Genomic DNA, 19,026 nt, shown 5'->3' on the forward strand with positions numbered 1-19,026 from the left:
AGGACTCGACGACGGAGTCTCTTTCCCACCACGAATCCCACACCGAATTTGCGCTCCTTTATATGGCCGCTGTAGTAGATGTCACAAGGACCCACCTTCTTCCGTCCTTGTCCCGTCCATCGCATTTCTTGGATTGCGGTGATGTCAGCCTTTACTCTTACGAGGACATCAACCAGCTGGGCAGAGGCACCTTCCCAATTAAGGGTCCGGACATTCCAGGTGCATGCCCTTATTTCGTAGTCCTTTAAACGTTTGCAGTGGTCGTCATCAAAATTGGGGTCTCTCATCCTAGGCTGTTTTTTCTTTTTCATTGCGGGGTGTTTTTATGTGGTGGGTCCCAAACCCTACGCACAACCGCATAGGCGGGTTTCGCCTTCTCACTTTAGCTCGCCTCCAAACTGATGTCTGTTGGCTACCCAGAGGATACTTGGTCTAAGACCGGAAGTCGTGAGCTGCTTGAGCCACATGTAAAAGAATCGTTCCTGGCCACTCCCAAGTGAATGACAGTCAGAAACTTTCCTCACTTACGTGAACTTCTACATATGACTCCATCCTCCTCCCCTCATTAATATGCTTAAATTCAGGGGGTAGACCCATATGAGTTGAGGTTGTATAAAAATATTTATATTTATTTTATATTTTAGCTTTTTGCTATTTTAAGGAAACATACATAATTATTTCTTAACACCAATAATTTTCTTAATAATAAATATTCGATCTTTTCATCCCGCGTACTACTTAATTATAACAACAATATTATTTTCTTGCTTTTTTACATTTAAGGCAATCCTAGAATAAAATAATATTTTATGCTAGACGTTCCTCTAAATTTATATATTATTTGAAATAATATTGAAATTTTATTGTTTTTGGGAATACTAAGATTCTTATTTATTATAAAATTTCGTTCAAATATGAGGTGTTCAAGAATATATTTTCTATATTTCTTTTTATGCTATTAATATTATGGATTGAAAAATACAATCCAGTAATATACCATGTGCTTAAATTCTTTTAATTGACTAAAAGAATAAGCAACTAATTTAGCATAGTCTTACAACCCTCAACGATATGTAGTCCAAGCAGCACTTTAAAATTAATTAAAGTACATAACAGCATGGACTGCAATATGCGTTCAAAATGTCGATGTTCATGTGTCCTGCAGTTCACACCATGACGCACAGTTAGCTGCGTTCTTCATCGACCCATGAGCCGAGTGATCCACCGCTTAGAGTGATAATTTTTTGTTTATTTTAATTTAACGTCATGAGTTTTTAATTTATTGAAAGAATAACAATTATATTACATTTCGTTTTCGTATATTATATAAATTATTTTAAAACATCTTTCAATAAATTGTAATTTTCAACCCAAACATTTACAAGTTGCGCATGTCTTAGTCCAACACAGTAATTCCTTAACAGTAATTCCTTTTTTATTACATTTTATTTAATTTCTATAAATTTTTAAGGAATTACACACGTTAATGAGAACAAATTAACTTATCATTTATATTATTTTCATAAATAATAAGTACAACTATATATGTTTAAAGGTTTGTTGCATTCAAATACAATGTATGCGATATAATTTTCATTATACTACAATACAAGGAGTAAAAAAAAAAGAAAAAAAAGAAAAACATTCAAATAAATGAATGAAAAGAAAAAAAAAGAAAATAATTTTTCTTTTTATTCTTTTTTTGTTTGTTTGTTTTTTTATAATATTTACGGATAGGAACACAATAATGATCCTTCCGCAGGTTCACCTACGGAAACCTTGTTACGACTTTTACTTCCTCTAAATAATCAAGTTCTTTCAACTTTTGCGAAACAACCGTGAAACACAAGGCGTCACAGTGATCACGTCCGGAGACCTCACTAAATAATTCAATCGGTAGTAGCGACGGGCGGTGTGTACAAAGGGCAGGGACGTAATCAATGCGAGTTAATGACTCACACTTACTGGGAATTCCAAGTTCATGTGAACAGTTTCAGTTCACAATCCCAAGCATGAAAGTGGTTCAGCGGTTTACCCGGACCTCTCGGTCTAGGAAATACACGTTGATACTTTCATTGTAGCGCGCGTGCAGCCCAGGACATCTAAGGGCATCACAGACCTGTTATTGCTCAATCTCGTTACTGCTAGACGCAATTTGTCCATTTAAGAAGCTAGTGTCCTTATAATGGGACAAACCAACAGGTACGGCTCCACTTATATAAACACATTCAAACACTTGCACATTCAAGATGAACTCTTGAATGAAGGCTATATAAGCTTCAACACCATAATCCTGAAAGCATCTATTTAATATATTTGAGTCTCGTTCGTTATCGGAATTAACCAGACAAATCACTCCACGAACTAAGAACGGCCATGCACCACCACCAATAGATTCGAGAAAGAGCTAAAAATCTGTCTTCCACGCTTATGTTCGGACCTGGTAAGTTTTCCCGTGTTGAGTCCAATTAAGCCGCAGGCTCCACTCCTGGTGGTGCCTTCCGTCAATTCCTTTAAGTTTCAGCTTCGCAACCATACTTCCCCCGGAGCCCAAAAGCTTTGATTCCCGGGAAGCGACTGAGAGAGCCATAGTAGTAGCTACACCCAATTGCTAGCTGGCATCGTTTATGGTTAGAACTAGGGCGGTATCTGATCGCCTTCGAACCTCTAACTTTCGTTAATTAATGAATGATTAATGAAAATATCTTTGGCAAATGCTTTCGCTTAAGTTAGTCTTACGACGGTCCAAGAATTTCACCTCTCGCGTCGTAATACTAATGCCCCCAAACTGCTTCTATTAATCATTACCTCTTGATCTAAAAACCAATGAAAGTAGAACAAAGGTCTTATTTCATTATTCCATGCACAAAATATTCAGTCATTTGGAGCCTGCTTTAAGCTCTCTAATTTGTTCAAAGTAATTGTACCGGCCCACAACAACACTCGATGAAGAGCACTGAAGCAGGTTTAAATAGGAGGAATATATAAAAATACATTGTATTAATTACATATAAGAACTCCACCGGTAATACGCTTGCATACATAAGGTAATGTACATACCACAATTATAGCTGTACTACACGTATGAAGCAGAAATTCAACTACGAACGTTTTAACCGCAACAACTTTAATATACGCTATTGGAGCTGGAATTACCGCGGCTGCTTTCACCAGACTTGCCCTCCAATAGGTCCTTGTTAAAGGATTTAAAGTGTACTCATTCCAATTACAGGGCCTCGGATATGAGTCCTGTATTGTTATTTTTCGTCACTACTTCCCCGAACTGGGAGTGGGTAATTTACGCGCCTGCTGCCTTCCTTAGATGTGGTAGCCGTTTCTCAGGCTCCCTCTCCGGAATCGAACCCTGATTCCCCGTTACCCGTTGCAACCATGGTAGTCCTAGATACTACCATCAAAAGTTGATAGGGCAGACATTTGAAAGATCTGTCGTCGGTACGTGACCATACCATCTGCAAGTTATCTAGAGTTCAACCAATATAACGATCTTACGATCGCTTGGTTTTAGCCTAATAAAAGCACACGTTCCAAAAGGTCCGTGTTTATTTTGCATGTATTAGCTCTAGAATTACCACAGTTATCCAAGTAACTGTTAACGATCTATGGAACCATAACTGATATAATGAGCCTTTTGCGGTTTCACTTTTAATTTGTTTGTTCTTAGACATGCATGGCTTAATCTTTGAGACAAGCATATAAATAATATTTTTTATTCATTTATATAATATTTTTTATACTATATAAATTTTTATAATGATATTTTCAATATTTGAAAATTAAGTACACGACATATACAAAATGCAAAGAAGAACGAAATCGCGACAATAAATAATTATGAAATTTCTTATACTACGATTGAATTAAAAAATTCACTTCATTTCATTTAATTTCATATTATTGTATTATTTATTGCGGTCTTATTCGGACTTTGAGATTGTATCTTATCGTGACAAAGAATTTTCGTTCTCTATACATATAGAGGGGTCATGTGTAGAAGTTCACGCAAGTGAGGAAAGTTTTTGATTGTCACTCACTTGGGAGTGGCCAGAAACGATTCTTCTCCACATGGTTCAAGCAGCTCACGACTTCCGGTTTTAGACCAAGTATCCTCTGGGTAGCCAACAGACATCCGTTTGAAGGCGAGCTAAAGTGAGAAGGCGAAGCCCGCTTATGCAGTTGTGCGTAGGGTTTGGGACCCACCACATAAAAACACCCCCCAATGAAAAATCTACGAAAGCCTCGGATGAGACACCCCCCTTTTGATGACGACCCCTGCAAACGTTTTAAGGATAATGATATAAGGGCATGCACCTGGAATGTCCGGACCCTTAATTGGGAAGGTGCCTCTGCCTCATACGACTTAAGGCTGACATCACCGCCATCCAAGAAGTGCGATGGACGGGACAAGGACGGAAGAAGGTGGGCCCTTGTGACATCTACTACAGCGGCCATATAAAGGAGCGCAAATTTGGTGTTGGATTTGTGGTGGGAGAGAGACTCCGTCGCAGAGTCCTGGCATTCACCCCGGTGGATGAACGTCTAGCCACAATCCGCATCAAAGCGAGGTTCTTCAATATATCGCTGATTTGCGCCCACGCCCCAACGGAAGAGAAGGACGATGTGACCAAAGATGCTTTCTATGAGCGCCTAGAACGCACCTATGAGCGCTGCCCCCGCCACGATGTAAAAGTCGTGCTTGGTGATTTTAACGCCAGGGTGGGTAAAGAAGGTGTCTTTGGCACAACAGTCGGAAAATTCAGCCTCCATGACGAAACATCGCCAAACGGCCTGAGGCTGATCGACTTCGCTGGGGCCCGAAATATGGTCGTCTGTAGTACCAGATTCCAGCATAAGAAAATACATCAAGCTACTTGGCTGTCTCCTGATCGAAACACGCGGAACCAAATCGATCACGTTGTGATAGACGGAAGACATGTCTCCTGTGTTTTAGACGTGCGTACGCTCCGAGGACCAAATATAGACTCGGACCATTATCTGGTCGCAGCGAAGATACGCACCCGCCTCTGTGCAGCAAAGAATGCCCGTCAACAAACACAAGGAAGGTTCGACGTCGAATCTGCTGCAATCGCAACAGACAGCCACGAAATACTCTACTCGACTTGCACTCCTGCTCTCTGAGAGCACTCATCAGCATCTCGGTATAAGGGAACTGTGGAACGGCATCTCAAACTCACTGCGTACCGCTGCAGCCGAAACAATTGGTTTTCGGCAACGACAAAAAACAAGCTGGTACGATGAGGAGTGCCGTCTCGCAGCGGAGAGAAAACAGACTGCCTACCTCGCAACATTGCAAACGACCACAACACGTGCGGGATGGGATAGATACCGAGAGCTGAAGAGGGAAGCGAGACGCATTTGCAGACAAAAAAAGAAAGAGGCCGAAATGCGTGAGTACGAAGAGCTTGAGAAGCTGGCAGACAGAGGGAATGCTCGAAAATTTTATGAAAAAATGAAGCGACTTAACGAAGGTTTCAAGACCGGAGCATCCTCATGTAGAGACCAAGGTGGTTATCTGGTAACCGATGTCCAGGGCATATTGGGATTATGGAGGGAACACTTCTCCGACCTGCTGAATGGCAGTGAGAGTACAACACCAGGAGATGGCGAACCCGATCCCCCAATCGATGACGATGGAACAGATGTTCCATTACCCGACCATGAAGAAATTCGAATAGCAATTACCCGCTTGAAGAACAACAAAGCAGCGGGGGCCAATAGATTACCGGCAGAACTATTCAAATACGGCGGCGAAGAACTGATAAGGTGCATGCATCAGCTTCTTTGCAGAATATGGTCGGAAGAAAGCATGCCTGACGATTGGAATCTCAGTGTGCTCTGCCCAATCCATAAAAAGGGAGATCCCACAATCTGCGCCAATTACCGTGGGATCAGCCTCCTAAATATCGCATACAAGGTTCTATCGAGCGTATTGTGTGAAAGACTAAAGCCCACCGTCAACAAACTGATTGGACCTTATCAGTGTGGCTTTAGACCTGGAAAATCGACAACTGACCAGATATTCACCATGCGCCAAATCTTGGAAAAGACCCGAGAAAAGATGATCGACACACACCACCTTTTTGTCGATTTTAAAGCTGCTTTCGACATCACGAAAAGGAGTTGCCTTTACGCCGCGATGTCTGAATTTGGTATCCCCGCAAAACTAATACGGCTGTGTAAATTGACGTTGAGCAACACCAAAAGCTCCGTCATGATTGGGAAGGACCTCTCCGAGCCGTTCGATACCAAACGAGGTTTCAGACAAGGTGACTCACTATCGTGCGACTTCTTTAACCTGATGCTGGAAAAAATTATAAGAGCTGCAGAGCTAAACCGAGAAGGTACAATCTTCTACAAGAGTGTACAGCTCCTGGCGTACGCCGATGATATTGATATCATCGGAAGCAACAACCGCGCCGTTTGTTCTGCTTTTTCCCGCATGGATAAGGAGGCGAAGCGAATGGGTCTGGAGGTGAATGAGGACAAGACGAAATATCTCCTGTCATCAAACAAACAGTCGGCGCATTCGCGTCTTGGCTCCCACGTCACTGTTGACAGTCATAACTTCGAGGTCGTAGATAATTTCGTATACCTGGGAACCAGCATCAACAACACGAACAATGTCAGCCTCGAAATCCAGCGCAGAATAACTCTTGCCAACAGGTGCTACTTTGGACTGAGTAGGCAATTGAACAGTAAAGTCCTCTCTCGACGAACCAAAATCAAGCTCTACAAGTCGCTTATCATTCCCGTCCTGCTTTACGGTGCAGAAGCTTGGACGATGTCAACATCAGATGAGACGACACTAGGAGTTTTCGAGAGGAAAATTTTGCGCAAGATTTATGGTCCTCAGAACATTGGCAACGGCGAATACCGCAGACGATGGAACGATGAGCTGTACGAGTTATACGACGACATTGACATAGTTCAGCGAATAAAAAGACAGCGGCTACGCTGGCTAGGTCATGTTGTCCGAATGGACGAAAACACTCCAGCCCTGAAAGTGTTCGATGCAGTACCCGCCGGAGGAAGCCGAGGAAGGGGAAGGCCTCCACTCCGTTGGAGGGACCAGGTGGAGAGCGACCTGGTTACACTTGGGATCTCCAACTGGCGCCAAACTGCGAAGGAGAGAGACAGGTGGCGCACTATCGTCGATTCGGCTATAACCGGCTAAACGGTTGCAACGCCAATCACATACATACATACATATATAATATAATTATTAATGTAAGGACGATGTTTCTTCTTGTATTTGTTAAACTTTCAAATAATATAATTTTTTATACATTTTACTTTATTTCAATGCATATAGTGTATATATCTTTTTTTAAGAGTATATACGTTTTTCTTTTGATTTGAAATTAATAATTTCAAATTCAATTATTTTTCATTTTATTTCATATATGATATGAAAGTATTCGAGCGTAATAATATAAATATTTAACTTTATTGAATTTTATTCTTTACCCACATATATTTTATGTGAATAGAAGAACAAACCCAAAAAAAAGTTAAATTAAAAAAAAAAACGACTACATTATGTTAGGTATAGAAGAATAATCTCAATTAATAACATTTCACTATTAACAAAATTATTTCTATTTAAACAAACTGTAGCAAACCAGGAATAAATTTTTTTGCTCTCATTTATATATTACACTTAAATACTTTTATATTTATATGAAAAAAAAATTTCATATAAGTACTAAGTATGCAATTTCATACAAGTATTAAAATTTTCATACAAGTACTAATATCAAAGTTTCATACAACATATATGTTTTCTGCCACGTACACCTCACCAACCCGAAATCGTATGGAAAAAATCTTTTTAACCATATAAAAGAGTTAAATTCATATATACACAAGTAATTTATATCATTTTCTACCAGCATTATGCTTATAAGAAATATTACAACATCAAAAATAGCTTAACATTTATTTTTTTTTTTAATTTTTTGTACTTATATGAAAATTATTTAGTTGTATGAATTCATACACTTAGTACTTATATGAAAATTAATTACTTGTATGAATTTATAAACTTAGTACTTATATGAAAATTAATTACTTGTAGGAATTCATAAACTTAGTATCTATACGAAAATTATGTAGTATTTATATGAAAATTAATTAGTATTTATATGAAAATTAATTACTTGTATGAATTCATACAATTAGTATTTATATGAAAATTAATTAGTACTTATATGAAAATTATTTACTTGTATGAATTCATAAACTTAGTATCTATATGAAAATTATTTAGTATTTATATGAAAATTATTTAGTATTTATATGAAAATTAATTAGTACTTATATGAAAATTATTTAGTTGTATGAATTCATACACTTAGTACTTATATGAAAATTAATTACTTGTAGGAATTCATAAACTTAGTATCTATACGAAAATTATGTAGTATTTATATGAAAATTAATTAGTAATTATATGAAAATTAATTACTTGTATGAATTCATTCAATTAGTATTTATATGAAAATTAATTAGTACTTTTATGAAAATTATTTACTTGTATGAATTCATAAACTTAGTATCTATATGAAAATTATTTAGTATTTATATGAAAATTATTTAGTATTTATATGAAAATTTTTTACTTGTATGAATTCATAAACTTAGTACTTATAGGAAAATTATTTAGTATTTATATGAAAATAATTTAGTATTTATATGAAAATTATTTACTTGCATGAATTCATACAATAAGTATTTATATGCAATTTTTTTACTTGTATGAATTCATAAATTTAGTATCTATATGAAAATTATTTAGTATTTATATGAACATTTTTTACTTGTACGAATTCATAAACTTAGTACCTATATGAAAATTATTTAGTATTTATATGAAAATTATTTACTTGCATGAATTCATACAATTAGTATTTATATGAAAATTTTTTACTTGTATGAATTCATAAACTTAGTACCTGTATGAAAATTATTTAGTATTTATATGAAAATTATTTACTTGCATGAATTCATACAATTAGTTTTTATATGAAAATTTTTTACTTGTATGAATTCATAAACTTAGTACCTATATGAAAATTATTTAGTATCTATATGAAAATTATTTAGTATTTCTATGAAAATTATTTACTTGCATGAATTCATACAATTAGTATTTATATGAAAATTTTTTACTTGTATGAATTCATAAACTTAGTATCTATATGAAAATTATTTAGTATTTATATGAAATTTTTTTACTTGTATGAATTCATAAACTTAGTATCTATGTATATGAAAATTATTTAGTATTTATATGAAATTTTTTTCTTCTTCTTCTTCTTAACTGGCGTAGAAAACGCTAACGCGGTTATAGCCGAGTCCACAACAGTGCGCCACGCATATCTCCTTTTGGCGGTTTGGCGCCAATTGGTAATACCAAGTGAAGGCAAGTCCTTCTCCACCTGGTCCTTCCACCGGAGTGGAGGTCTCCCTCTTCCTCGGCTTCCACCAGCGGGTACTGCATCGAATACTTTCAGAGCTGGGGCACTTTCATCCATTCGAACAACATGACCCAGCCAGCGTAGCCGCTGTCTTTTTATTCGCTGGACTTTGTCTATGTCGTCGAACAACACATACAGCTCATCATTCCATCTTCTGCGGTATTCGCCGTTGCCAATGTTTAAGGGACCGTAAATCTTCCGCAAAACCTTTTTCTCGAAAACTCCTAGTGCCATCTCATCGGATGTTGACACCGTCCACGCTTCTGCACCATAAAGTAGGACGGGAATGATGAGGGACTTGTAGAGTTTAGTTTTTGTTCGTCGAGAGAGGACTTTACTTTTCAATTGCCTACTCAGTCCATAGTAGCACCTGTTGGCAAGAGTGATTCTGCGTTGGATTTCAAGGCTGACATTATTATCGGTTTTAATGTTTATTCCTAGGTATACGAAATTATCTACAACTTCAAAGTTATGACTGTCAACAGTGACGTGGGAGCCAAGACGCGAATGCGCTGACTGTTTGTTTGATGACAGGAGATATTTCGTCTTGTCCTCGTTCACCACCAGACCCACTTTTTACTTGTATGAATTCATAAACTTAGTACCTATATGAAAATTATTTAGTATCTATATGAAAATTATTTAGTATTTCTATGAAAATTATTTACTTGTATGAATTCATACAATAAGTACTAATATGAAAATTATTTACTTGTATGAATTCATACAATTAGTATTTATATGAAAATTAATTAGTACTTATATGCAAATATATCACCATGTGGTGTCGGCTCTTTACAGATGGGGACATCTAAAGCCAATATTAACGTGAGTACCTGCCGACGACGGCCTTACCTCACGCTGCTCAAAAGCACAGCGGATCAAATCAATGCGATGATCAGCGCCCCGAAAAATGCAATGCATTATTCAGTACCAATTGGCGTGTGGAATGGACACACTAACCACCTTGGTGAGGTTCGAGGCCTATCTAAAACCTCTGCCGTACTTTGGGTCCGGCACCCGGTTGCAATGCAACTCCACATTGAGTGACAAATATCACTCTCCCCGCATTCGGGTATTAAACCACAACCACCACGATACTCCCCGAGGGGCCAGTCCGCACGAGTAGGTTGGAGCGAACTCCAAGGGCTCCTACTCCCCGTGGTACCAGAATTAAGTCTCCGGTCAGACCTCGTAGTTGAAACTACTACCAGTTGAGCTTCCATACTGCTCTGGACTGGTGACCAGGGGTTGGACCCCATTCTCTCATCCAATACACACACAATACACACACCATTCACACAAAGAAACTATACTTAGTTTCCAGCTAATTGTCTTCGCCGCTTAAACACCTCACGCGCAAACACACCAAATAATTCTAATCGTTCGGCATCCCAACTAGTGGAGATCACACCACTAACATCTAACCGTCCATCAGTCCAACTAATCCCCATACCCCCAAGGTCCCTAATGTCCAAGTACATCGGGCATTCAGCAATAACATGCACCCAATCCTCAACACGCGCCCCACACATACATTCCATTCCATCAGAGAGGTGCCACTGATGCAAAAAAGCATTCAAAGGCCCATGCCCCGTAAGTAGGAAACCCAGACTCAGACAGAATCTGAAATCTGGGTTTTCCCCAACAAACCCAACATCCCGAATGTACTCATAAGTCACACGACCGTTAGGACTATTATCCCAACGGTCTTGCCACCTACTCCTAACCCTGTCATCTAGAAGCCTCTTACTTCCTAGATATCCCAACATCTCCACATCATCGTCAGAAATCCATTCATTCCGCAGCAATAACACACTCAAACCCCTCCTCAACCTGAAAGAAACAGCACGCTGTAAAACAATCAGGCCAAGAGGGGGCACACCCAATAAAACCTGCAACGCATCCGTAGAAACGGTGCGACATACAGGCAAACAGGCAAGCATCATGCAACGCTGTATAGAAAGAAGTTTTCGACGACCCGAAACCATCGTAGCCACCTTCCACCATATAGGAGATCCATAAGTGGCACAGGCCACAAACAAACCTCGATATATGGGGCGAACAGCACGACGCCCGAGACCCCAATCACTCCGTAAAACGCGCCTGACACTACCAACAATCGCCTGCAGCCGCCGCTTCACATTCACTAAGTGTGGAGTAAAACACATTCTTTCACTCATGGTCAACCCCAGATATTTGACTTGCGTCACATTCCTGATGCTGACCCCATTCACACGGACAACCGGTGGACGCCCCGGTGACAGTCTACCCTTTAAGAGCATTGTCACCGTTTTATCCATCGATATGTCAACCCCCACACCCACACCTCAATTATGAGCAATCTCCAACAATTGCCCTCCTACCCTTTCAATCTCAGACCTCGAACAGCCTTCGACCAAAAGAAGTAGGTCATCCGCATACGCACAACACCTGCAGAGTGGTTCAAGCTGCCCAAGCAATGAGTCCATCATGAGGTTCCAAATATATGGACCACAGATGGATCCCTGCGGGCAGCCACGAACCACTCCAATCTCCACACTCCCATTCATACTAACGATAGAGGCTTTCCTGTCCGAAAAGAAGCTCCGCCAGAGACTAATTTCCGAACAGTTAAGTTCCTCTAGCCGTTGAATCACTCGATCCCAGATTACGTAATCAAACGCCTCCTTGAAGTCAACAAATATGCCAAGGACATATTTGTTGGTATTCTCCCTCACAGCATTCTGAACATACATCCAGGCATCTTCTACACTGCGTCCTTTCCTGAACCCATACTGCCTATTCGACCTCAAATTCCGCGTTAGCTCCAGAAGCCGTTCCACCATAACTCTTTCCAGCACTTTTCCAAGCACTGGAAGGAGACTGATGCCGTGATAAGAACGAGGATCACTCCTGATCTTATCAGGTGACTTCAGGAGACGAACAACCATAGCACTTTTCCACTCACGTGGAAAATATCCCTCACAAATGCACTTATCGTAAATGACCTCCAAGTATTCCGGAATGAACTTCCACAAGCATTTGCACATCTCTCCGTTCAGACCATCAAAACCTGGAGACCGTTTAGACCTGACCAGGCCAAATGCATATCCCAGCTCCCCATCATCTAATGGAGGAACAGGTACCTCATGTGCATGGGGTGCCTGAACCTCAGCCCTGGGAAAGAACGCTCCTAACAGAACCCCAGCACACTCTCTCCACGTTGATAACACAGTGTCACCAACACGAAGAGAGGTGATATCCTCCCTCTTACGACCCCTGCAGATCTTATAGACCTGACCCCAGGGGTCATCCCTATTGTCATTCACAAAACTCCTCCACTCTTCTTCTTTAATTTTCACAATCATATCTTTATATTCATTCATCGCACAACTAAAATCATACCTAATCTGGGACAGCCTATCAGAATGGAACCGCCGAGCACGTTGAAACTTTCGTCTCAACCGCCGGACAGTCCTCCTCTTCAAGGTTAACTCATGCGTCCACCACTTAATTTTTCTAACCCTAAAACTTCCACACTTCCTGAACACTCTGTCATTCACACCCCACACCAACTCACACAGCCGAGCAATTTGCTCATCCACCTCCAGATCATCAAACACTCTAAGCGGTATTTCTAACACCGCTTCCCTTACACTCTGTCCATATCGGTTCCAGTCAATACCAGAGGTACGCCATCGCCGCAATGGACTCACACACACCAAAGGAGGGGAACGAGGAGCAACCACAATTTGGATCAAATTATGATCACTCAGACCCCACCCTCCTCTAACCTCCCACTTAAAATCAAACACTCTACTTGCTGCCTCATTCATAAGCGTCACGTCAATATCACTCACACCCCTAGGCCCATCAAACGTATACCACTCACTCGGCTCATTCAGAATGTGAAGGCCCTTAGCCAACACCCATTCATTCATTACCTCGCCTCGAACGTGGCTTTGATATCCAGACGAATGTCTGGATACCTTACTAAACCACATCGAGGACGAGGCATTCGCATCCAACCCTAGGACTAATGGGCTACCACTCGCCAGAAGTAGTAACTTATCCATATAGCCCTGGTAGGGCTCTAGGGGCTCGCTAAATTTGCAATACAAACTAGCGACAATCGTTCTACCGAACTCTCCCTCTATAGACACACACACCCCCTGTTGTGACGAATCCAAGACTACACAATCGTAGCCGGAATCATTCACAACTATTGCAGCATTAACCCCAAGGTCCGTAAAGACCCTAAAACCTCCAGGAAGACCCCGAACCACACCATTGGTGGCGTAAGGCTCCTGAAGTAAGGCAATGCCACACCACCCCTCAATCATACAACCCCCCAACTCACACATAACGGCATACGACCTCTGACAATTAAGCTGAAAAATCCCCCCATCAGTGTCTGGAGAGGGCACGCTCAACAACCCCACAGTAAATCGGGCAGACAGCTGACATCATAAGATGCCCAGCTGGCCTACCCTTAAATGCGCAGTTGCGACAATGGGGGGCATTGCCACAACCGGCAGCTCTATGTCCTTCTTGACCGCACCGCCTACAAACATCTGATTTGGCCCTACACTCAGCCACTCTATGGTCAAAACCCATACACCGGAAGCAGCCAGCAACTGGGCTATCCGGTCGAACCCTGAAGGAGAACCACTTTATGTAGCACCTTCCCGCCTCCAAAAGGGCGGACATTAATTTGTCCGACCCCTCAAGGACAACGTTGGTGCTACCATCAGCGGCCACCTTCTAGGGCCGACTGACCATCCGCACATCTGACTTTCGTGCCTCAGGGCTGATGTCCTGAAGGTTCAACCGAAAGAGCTCCTCCATGAAGTCATCATGGGAGATTTCGGTGTGAACCCCCTGAACCACAACCCGCGGACCCAACTTCCGGTTCACACTCACATCCAACCCCACCTCCCCGAACTTGGCATTATTCGCCACCTTTTCCCTCTCTAAAATAGAGGGGGTGCGAATAACCACCCCACCACCCTTAATCGGCTTCACCTCGTGTACACGCACTCCGAGGGAAGGTCCCACCTCCTTCACGACCTTCTTAATCACCTTCTTAGAGGAGGTGGTCGGGGCCTTGCTTCTCACCACCACCGACCAAGTCTCAACCGGCTTCGGCAATGCCGGAGCAATCGCCTCCAACACAGGCGCTGGAGGCGCACGTACCGACTCAGCCGGAGCCAAACCCACAACCGAACTCTTCGATTGTGGAATAGATCCCCCACAACCCCCCCTGAGAGCGTCAACCTGACCGCGAAGATGGGCATTCTCGGTTACTACCGTCATCAGAAGCGCCTCGTACTTCGAGGCAATCTCCATCAGCCCCTTCGCAGTAGTGACCTCAAAGTCTTTAACCCCAAACACCAATGCGTTTAATTCCGCCGTCACTGCCTTCATGGCAGCAACATGGCTGATAGCGCCTCCCCCAACCACACCAACGTTTTCTCCACCCTCCTTAACAGCGCTAACAGGACACTCCTTTGCAGAAGTACCCTTAATGCGCTTCTTCCCCTTAACCCTCACTACACCTCCACGCTTGCTAACAATAGGGTGGACAACCACTTCTTCAGCGGTGTCACCCATATCAGCACAACTACTCCCATCCCCTAACATCACCAACGATGGCGATCCTATCCTAACCTTCCTACGCGGCGGGGACCCAACCGATGGTCCAGTACCTTCATCAGCCGACGAGGTCTCCACTGCTAACGCTAGCTCTTTCCCCTCATTCCCAGCAGGGTGCTTAGCCCTTCTCCTCCGTGAGGGAAGCATTTCTACTTCCGGCCTTTCACCAGGCAGGCTGATCCGCCGGCAAAACACTGGCACAGAAGCCACTCGACCAGACAAGACTTGGAACAGCTGCTCTCAAGACACGTGTGACTGAACGCACTGAAGGAACTAACTATAAGAATAGAATCGTCCAGTAGCTGCTACCACCTAAGCAGTCGATTATTGCGATATCGCAAGGGCACAACCCACAACTCCAGCCAACGGTCTGGAACTGCGTAACTAATGCGTAAATATATACACAAATACTCAAAATGAATGTACTTACATCCAATGCTGAGGGTTCACACACAAAAAACACCAATTCACAAAAAATTCACGACACAGAAAACGCACAGAAAGCAAAACACGTCTGAACAATCTGAAATTCTACAATCGAATGACAGATAGGGACAACGTCCGGTGGGATTAACGTGGGTACCTGCCGACGACGGCCTTACTCCACGGTGCTCAAAAGCACAGCGGATCAAATCAATGCAATGATCAGCGCCCCGAAAATGCTACGCATTATTCAGTACCAATTGGCGTGTGGAATGGACACACTAACCACCTTGGTGGGGTTGGAGGCCTATCTAAAACCTCTGCCGAACTTTGGGTCCGGCACCCGGTTGCAGTGCAACTCCACATTGAGTGATCAAAACACTCTTCCCGCAATCGGGTATTAAACCACAACCACCACGATACTCCCCGAGGGGCCAGTCCGCATGAGTAGGTTGGAGCGAACTCCAAGGGCTCCTACTCCCCGTGGTACCAGAATTAAGTCTCCGGTCAGACCTCGTAGTTGAAACTACTACCAGTTGAGCTACCATACTGCTCCGGACTGGTGACCATTTAAGTTAATGGTATAAAAAATTATACCTCCCCTACCCGATTTACAACTAATTGCCTACGCCGACTGAACAAAGCACGTGCAAACCTATCAAACGACCCTAAATGTTCGGCATTCCGACTATCCGAGATCACACCACAAACATCTAGCTGTCCATCAGTCCAGCTAATCCCCATACCCCCAAGGTCCCTAATGTCCGAGTACATCGGGCATTCCGTTATGACATGCATCCAGTCCTCAGAGAGTGCCCCACATATACACTCCGGACTTTCGGAAATGTTCCTCTGGTGCAAAATTGCGTTCAAAGGTCCATGCCCAGTATGCAAGAAACTCAGACTCATACAGAATCTGAAGTCTGGGTTTTCCTCTACAAACCTAACAACCCGAATGCACTCGTAAGTCACTCGACCGTTAGGGCTATTGTCCCAACGGTCTTGCCACCTACTCCTAACACTATTATATAGAAGCCTTTTGCTCCTTAGATAGCCCTCCCTCGCAACATCCTCATCGGAAATCCAATTCGACAGCCATGAGACACTTAAGCCTCTTCTTAACCTAAATGCAACAGCACGCTGTATAACAATCAGGTCAAGAGGAGGCGCACCTAACAACACCTGTAACGCATCTGTAGAAATGGTGCGACATACAGGCAAACAGGCAACCATCAAACAACGTTGTATGGAGAGAAGTTTTTGGCGACCCCGGGCCTTAGATGCTAATTCCCACAATATAGCTTCTCCATACGTGGCACAGGCCACAAATAAGCCGCGATATATGGTACGAACCGCACGACGTCCGAGACCCCAATCACTCCTTAACACACGTTTGACTTTGCAGACAATTCCTAACAGACGCTCCTCCACGCTAACCAAGTGAGGAGTGAAACACATCCTTTCGCCGATGGTCAATCCCAGATATTTGACTTGCGTCATATACCTGATATTGACCCCATTCATTCGGACAATAGGTGGACGAGCTGATGACAGTATGCCTTTTAAGAGCATTGTCACCGTTTTGTGAACCGATATTTCAAACCCCACACCTGTACCCCAATTGTGAACAATTTCTAAAAATCGTTCACCCTTTCGCTCTAACTCCAGCCGTGAACTACCTTCAACTAAGAGAAGGAGGTCGTCTGCATATGCACAACAACCACAAAGTACTTCAAGCTGGCCAAGCAGAGAGTCCATCATTAGGTTCCAAATATATGGACCACAGATGGATCCCTGTGGGCAGCCCCGTTCTACCCCAATATCCACGCTACCATTCATTCCAACGATAGAGGCTTTTCTGTCCGAAAAGTAGCTCTGCCAGAGACTAATTTCCGGACAGCCCAGTTGCTCTAACCGTTGTATCACGCGATCCCAGATTAGGTAATCAAATGCCCCCTTGAAATCGACAAATATGCCAAGGACATATTTGTTGGCATTCTCCCGGACAGCACGCTGAACATACATCCAGGCGTCTTCTACGCTACGTCCCTTCCTAAAACCATACTGCCTATCCGACCTCAAATCCCGCGTTAGTTCCTGAAGCCTTTCCACCATAACTCTCTCCAGTACTTTACCAAGCACTGGAAGAAGACTGATGCCCCGATAAGATCGTGGATCACTCCTAATCTTATCAGGTGACTTCAGGAGACGAACAACCATAGCACTTTTCCACTCACGTGGAAAATATCCCTCACAAATGCACTTATCGTAAATGACCTCCAAGTATTCCGGAATGAACTTCCACAAGCTTTTGCACAACTCTCCGTTCAAACCATCAAGACCTGGGGACCGTTTAGACCTAACCAGGCTAAAGGCATATCCCAACTAGCCATCATCAAGTGGAGGCACCGGTACCTCTGTGCAAGAGGTGCCAGCTCCTCAGCCCCAGGAAAGAATGCTCCTAAAAGAACCCCTGCACACTCACTCCATGTTGATAACACAGTGTCATCAACACGAAGAGAAGTGATGTCCTCCCTCCTACGACCCCTACAAATCTTTAGGACCTGACCCCACGGGGCATCCCTTTGTTCATTAACGAACCCCCTCCACTCCTCTTCTTTGATTTTTATAAGCATGGCCTTATACTCGTGCATCGCACAACTGAAATCGTTCCTAATCTGGGCCAACTTATCCGAATTTGACCGCCGAGCGCGTTGAAACTTCCGTCTCAATCGCCGGACAGCCCTCCTCTTCAGGGTTAACTCCTGCGTCCACCACTTAATTTTCCTAACCCTGAAATCTTTATACTTCTTCAACAACCTATCGTTCACTCCCCAGACCAATTCATACAACCGAGCAATTAGCTCGTCCACCCCCAGATTTTCAAACTCACTGAGCGGTATATCCAATACCGCTTCCCTAACACACTGTCCATATTGGTTCAAGTCGATACTAGAGGTAAGGACACGTCAGTGCCGCTCCCCCCTCTAGGCCCATCAAATGTGAACCACTGGCTTGGCTCATTTAAGATGTGGAGACTGTTAGCAGCCACCCATTCGCCTAATGCCTGTCCCCGAGTGTAGCTCGAATATGTACGAGCCCATCGGGGAAACTTGCTACACCACATCGAGGATATGGCATTCGCATCCATCCCTAGGATAAATGGGCTACCACTCGCAAGTAGTAGTAGCTTATCCATGTATCGCAGATAGGGCTCTAAGGGTTCCCTAAACTTACAATACATACTAGCAACAATCAGCCTACCGAACTCTCCCTCTACAGAAACACATACACCCTCAATTAGAGGGACAACGTCCGGTGGGATTAACGTGGGTAGCTCCCGACGACGGCCTTACTCCACGGTGCTCAAAAGCACAGCGGATCAAATCAATGCGATGATCAGCGCCCCGAAAATGCAATGCATTATTCGGTACCAATTGGCGTGTGG

General features: G+C 42.8%; 1 non-coding gene across 1 annotated transcript; it reads right to left on the minus strand.

The window, feature by feature from the left end:
* Nucleotides 1-1,057: 1,057 nt before the first annotated feature.
* LOC128923174 (5.8S ribosomal RNA) lies at nucleotides 1,058-1,236 on the minus strand. The gene has a single exon (XR_008472209.1). It is a non-coding gene; the product is annotated as a 5.8S ribosomal RNA (ribosomal RNA).
* Nucleotides 1,237-19,026: the final 17,790 nt, after the last annotated feature.

This window comes from Zeugodacus cucurbitae, chromosome X (assembly GCF_028554725.1).
Source record: "Zeugodacus cucurbitae isolate PBARC_wt_2022May chromosome X, idZeuCucr1.2, whole genome shotgun sequence".
NCBI classification, from domain to species: Eukaryota; Metazoa; Arthropoda; class Insecta; order Diptera; family Tephritidae; genus Zeugodacus; species Zeugodacus cucurbitae.